The sequence below is a fragment of the Mustela erminea genome, chromosome 1 (genome assembly GCF_009829155.1).
Source record: "Mustela erminea isolate mMusErm1 chromosome 1, mMusErm1.Pri, whole genome shotgun sequence".
In the NCBI taxonomy this organism is placed as follows: domain Eukaryota; kingdom Metazoa; phylum Chordata; class Mammalia; order Carnivora; family Mustelidae; genus Mustela; species Mustela erminea.
In genome coordinates, this window is record NC_045614.1 from 29,566,050 (window position 1) to 29,572,049 (window position 6,000).

At 44.4% G+C, this 6,000-nt stretch overlaps 1 protein-coding gene across 6 annotated transcripts in view; it reads right to left on the reverse strand.

Moving 5' to 3' along the window:
* FHIT (fragile histidine triad diadenosine triphosphatase) overlaps positions 1–5,597 on the reverse strand; it is a 1,423,921-nt gene extending 1,418,324 nt beyond the window's left edge. For 2 of the 6 annotated variants that reach the window (XM_032359195.1, XM_032359190.1), the window contains exon 1: positions 5,448–5,584. The gene's annotated coding sequence lies outside the window, so the exon portion shown is untranslated. Of the gene's footprint in view, positions 1–5,447 lie in introns of all 6 variants that reach the window. The other 4 variants (XM_032359186.1, XM_032359177.1, XM_032359205.1 and 1 more) reach the window with 4 other exon arrangements.
* Between the last annotated feature and the right edge of the window lie 403 nt (positions 5,598–6,000).

The window sequence follows — 6,000 nt, forward strand, 5'->3', positions numbered from 1 at the left end:
GCTCTTCCCTGCCTAAAACTAACCACCACCAACCACTGTGACCAACCCATGTCAGCCACATTCACTGCTGTATCCCCCATGCAGAGCAGTGCAATGCCCAGCACAGAGCTGGAGCAGGATAAATGCACTGAGTAAGGACGTGCTTTGGCTACTGAGGGCTTCCGCTGATCCCTTTGCCCATCTGCTCTTTGCTCTTTTCCATCTTTCCTTCCCTGTCCTTTACACCACCTCTCTTCTCTCATTCACCTCCTTATCAGTAACTTCATGGCTGTTGCAGTTGTCAGCCTTAGAGAGACACCCTGCCACGCTCACATGTCCATTGCCCTGGGGTTATTCACCAACGGGGTGATGACTGTTTCACTTTAACCCTGAGACATCTAGAATAGGCCCAGTACTTTCCCAGAAGTAGACAGAAGGCCCCACCAACAGTGGCAGGCCACTTTTCAATATGAGATTCAATATAGAGACGGAACCATAGATCAGGGACCTCTCAGTGGGCAACAAAAAGTCAAAAGCTTCACCATTTCTCTACACACACAAAGAGTAACACTGTGCTGACAAGATCGATTATCAAAGCTGTGGTTAACTTCACACTTTAAATGGGATGGCCAACATTGCTATTCTAAGAAACCAAATGGCAAATCCTTTTATAAAGCAGATAACTTCCTCAAGTTAAATGGTGAATAAATGTGATATATCTTCATATATTGTTTACATTAATAATAAAAATAAGAGCTACTATTCGTTTATTGAATACAAGCTACTGAGTGCCTGACAACACACTCAAAGTTTTAAAAACACTAAAATTAACCAGTCAGAAAATGACAGGTGTTGGCGAGGATGTGGAGAAAGGGAAACCCTCTTACATTGTTGGTGGGGATGCAAGCTGTTGCAGATACTCTGTAAAACAGTATGGAGGTTCCTCAAAAAGTTGAAAATAGAGCTATCCTATGACCCAGCAATTCCATTACTGGTTATTTACCCTAAGATGCAAATGCAGTGATCCAGGGGCACCTGGGTGGCCCCATGGGTTAAGCATCTGCCTTCAGCTCAGGTCATGATTTCAGGGTCCTGGGATCAAGGCCCACATCGGGCTCTCTGCTCGCAGTGGGGAGCCTGCTTCCCCCTCTTTCTCTGCAGGCCTCTCTGCCTACTTGTGATCTCTCTCTGTCAAATAAATAAATAAAATATTTGAATAAAAAAATAAAAAAACAAATGTAGTGATCCAAAGGGGCATGTGCACCTGAATGTTTATAGCAGCAATGTCTACAATAGCCAAACTATGGAAAGAACCTAGATGTCCATCAACAGATGAATGGATAAAGAAGATGTGGTACATATATACAATGGAATACTATGCAACCATCAAAACCCCCCAAATCTTGCCATTTGCAATGATGTGGCTGGAACAAGAGGGTATTATGCTAAGCGAAATAAGTCAGTCAGAAAAAGACATTTATCATATGATATCATTGATACAAGGAATTCGAGAAACAAGACAGAAGATCATAGGGGAAGGGAAAGGAAAATGAAACAAGATGAAACCAGACAGGGAGACAAATCATAAAAGACTCAATCTCAGGAAACAAACTGAGGGTTGCTGGAGGGGAGGGGGTTTGGAGGGATGGGGTGGCTGGGAGATGGACATTGGGGAGGGTATGTGCTATGGTGAGTGCTGTGAATTTTAAGACTGATGAATCACAGACCTGTACCCCTGAAGCGAATAATACATTATATGTCAATAAAAAATGAAATAAAACAGAAAATAATAAATAAATGAATAAATAACTATCTTATTCAATCCGTATCCTCACTTTATGAGGGATAAATCCTTATTATTCCTCTTTTATAGAAAAAGCTAATGGCTAAGTAACCTGCCTCTTAGGGCAGGGCTGAGAGTTAAATCATAGGTCTCCAGACTACCAATCTCTAGCCATGTTTTGCTATTTGGATCACTTTCTCATCTGAGAAATCACAGATATGGACATTCCCAATGAAGCAGTCCCTTGAAAGATGACCTCAAAGGCTGAGATTTTTCTTCGCAATGTAGACATTGAAAGGAAAGCAACCTGCTACATCTTATATTTCAAAGCATTTCTATCTTAAAAGAGATTCAAGAAAAAGATGTGCAAACAGAGCTTAGGGATGCTTATAAATGCAACTACATAAATATTTTTTCAGTATCTACCAGTGGTCAGGCATGTGCTGAAACCTGAATGATCAGACTGTTAGCTGAGAGAGGGAGGGACAGGGCAGGTGGCTGCAGGAGGGGATAGGGAGAACATCTCCCACAGTGACTGTTTCAGGAATGCTTAGCCAATAATTTACAAAATGTTACTTTATTATCTAACTACATAGAAAGAAGCTTTCACACACAGGAGATGAGTTACCTCCTTTATTACCTGTAAATACATAATTGAAAGGGACAATGTATCTTCTAAAATAGAAGTTTTACATAATTCAAACAACTCGTCTGTTCCTTTCTGATATCCCATATTAGAGGGTCAGACTGTAACTTGTATGAATTCAAACACAGTGTCAGATTTTGTTCTCAAGGGTCTGAAAGACCAAAAGAGAAAAAAGCATTGGGAGCCAAAACAAGATATTCCCAAAATATAAAGGGAGTGATTGAAGCCACACATATATACGAATAAAGAGAGGAGTATAGAAACATTTCCTAAAGCATTCCATCAAACATTTACAGAGATAAGGATAGGAAGAGAACATCAAGTAAAAGAAATCATGAACCTGAAAGGTCACATACATTACTACAAGGCCTCCAGAAACCTGTCTCCTTGCAGAAAGGGCATGAGATGTAGACCATGGATCCCTCTCCTCAGGTCCTTCTAGGCCTAACCCATTAACTACTTTAATCCATGTGGCCCCCTGCACCTGAAGAGATACGAGCATATAAAGATGCTCAAAAAACTTCTGTTGAATTGTTGAAACATTACAACCTTACAAATAATATGAAAAGAGGCTTTACAACAATGGTACTAGCCTGTGGCCTACAAAGAACAAATTATAAGAGAAACCATTATCTAAACAGCTTCACATCTGGTGCTCCTTCTAGCTGACTGCTGGTAGAATGAAAATCACCCTGGACTTCAAAATGAGACACTTGGGTCTAGTCTCATCTCTGACACAAACCAACTGTGTGACCTTGGGCAAATGGGTTTACCACCTGGGTCAGTTTCCTAACCTCTAAAATAAAGGTATTAAAAAGCTATATATAGCTAACATCTATGGAACCTCTACTATATGCCAGGAACTGTTACAAGATCTTTGCCTTAAATTTAAATGATCTCAAAGGTTTTTGCAGCTCTAACATTTAGTCTGACTACAGAGGAAACATGGTATGATAAAAAGATTCCAAATTCTGTACTCAGAAACACTGGACTCCCCCCCGCCCTGTTAGGTGGGGTCTTTGGGGCTGGGTGGGGGGCGGTGTTTGTTTTTCGTTTTTGACAGAGAGAGTGAGCACAAGCAGGGGATGTGGGACAGGGAGAAGCAGGCTCCCCACTGAACAAGGAGCCTGATGTGGGGCTGCATCCCAGGACCCTGGAATCATGACCTGAGCTGAAGGCAGATGCTCAACCAACTGAGCCTCACAGGTGCCCTAGGTGGGGTCTTTTATTAAGCAGAGACTGTTAAAACAGATAGGGTTACTGAGTATGTCTATTCCCTAGCTAAGTTAATTTGGACAAGTTGCTTAACCTTAGTTGCTTAACTAAAACTTTTAGTTTTCTAATATGTGAAAAGCATATAAAATGGGTATGTCTCTCATATAGTTTTTTTGAGAGGATTAAATTAAAACTGTAATATATATTAATAATACACATATATTTTATTATTTTATTTTATTACTAGATGTGTGACCGAGGACAAATCAACTTCTCAAGGTTTTTCCTCATCTACAGATGGGAGATACGGTGTTAAGAAAAGAAGTAATGTGAACATTCTGTAAAAAGTCTAGTGTTGCTGCGTTTGAAAGCATGCATATTCCCTAACACTTGGAAAAGTATATGCAATTCTCCGCTAACACTTGTAACAGCATATACAATCAATGACAACGACGACAACCATAATAATCGAGATCTTTACTAGACATCTCTCTCCACTCCCCAACAACAAGAGTTTTCCTGAACATCTTTCTAGTCCCGGCTCACAGCAGGCGGACACAGAGGCTGGCTGCCCAGAACGCAGGGCCACATGGAAGTTGTAGTTCCCAGTCAAAGAGCTGATCCACACAGCGGCCGAAGTGAGACTTCAACTCCCAGGAGACACTTCGCCGCACCAAATGGCACGCTGGGAGATGGAGTACCAGCCCGCTGGGAGATAGAGTACCAGCCCTCCGGGAAACACGCAGCGGGACTCCAACTCCCAGACGCCTCCGCTACGTAGATGCCGGTGGTAAAATGGAGCCGGAGAGGGAGCGTTCAGACAGACCCGGCTTCACAGGTGCGAGTAGGAGCGGCTTTTAGTAATCCCAGGCCCAGCACAGGTCAGATCCTTTCTACAACAACCACTGGGATCATTTTCTGCCGGTCCCCGCACATTTCTTGAGGGATCCGGAGTAATAAAGTAGTAAGTTTGCAAGTGGCAGACTTTAACAAACAAGACCTCATTTAGCTTTCAGCTCCAGCAAGGATTCTTGGGCCACCTGGCCACAGATCTTTAAGCTCTTTTTCCCAAGACAAAATACTGTGAGTGGCTGGTCCAAGGTCATACACCAGATGGAGAATTTGATCCTAGAGAGGAGGCTCCAACTCCGGTTCCACTAACCAGACTCCCCTCTCCAACCTCCCTCCCCTAGCGTTACACGATTTACCTTAAAATCCCCGCATATTTTTATATAAAACTGTATTAATCCATAAAATAGCACAAACGAGTTTGGACTCATCGAGTTACCCCACCATAAAGCATTCAGTGCTTTTTAAAATGTTTTTTAAGTATCAAATGTAAGATTCCCTCCCAAAATAATTGCCTTCCCTCTACCTACTTGGCTCCTTTTTGGGGCACGTGTTCAGTCCCCTCCCTTTCGGGAACCCAGCGCTGGGTGTTTGAGACAGTTCTGTTGGGGCAGCGATTCCTGCTACTTGCCTATGACACTGGCAAACCTTGCAAAAGCAGCCAGTGCCAACTACACCACCGGGTCTGGGTGCTGGGGCGTCCCTGGAACCGCTGGAGTGGCCCCATGCCTCACTTTACCCCTTATGCAGCAGATGAGGGGAGGCTTAGGGTTAGGGCTGGTGGTCAGAATGGGTCCTGCATGTTCAGGGGGTGGGAGGGTCCTCCGGGCAGACACACCACCACCCCCGCCCCAAGGAGCTGTGCGACCCAGACCCCGCCCCACTGGACTGTGGGTATATAGACCAGACGCGCGTGGAAATCAAGACCCGCACCCCAGAAACACTCTTCTACTGGGGTTTGCCCCTTGCCCCTACCTTCCAAGATCTTGGCAGCTGGGAAGTGAAGGGCAGAGGGAGGGAGCGCGGGGCACGGCGCCTGGGCTTGTGCCCACTGGGGAGGCCGCCTGAGGGAACCGGGAACTGGAGGGCAAAAGTCCCGCGACGGGACAGAGAGGGTACTACAATCCCCAGATGGCGCCGCGGCGGGGGCGGGATCTAAGATGGCCGCTGGCCTGAGGACAGAAGCGAGGGCCAATAGGCATAAAGTATGCGCCTACACCAGGCCAATCAGAAGCTATAACGGCAATAACGCCGATACAGGGGTGAGAAAGATTGTTTCAGGAGAGCAGCTGAGGTGAGGATCCATCCCTTGGGAAAGGGATTTTTTTAATAAACTTCACAATCTTTCCTTTTTTTCCAAATGTTTAAAAGAAATAAAATTCTTCAGGCTATGCTGCTTTTTTACCTCCTTATTTCCTCTTAAACGTGTTTAACTTATCCCCCCCACCCCACCCCCAAATACACACGCCCCATTACTCGCTGACAGGATTTTCTTTCTTTTCCTCTACCCACTTTGGATCGCTCTTTA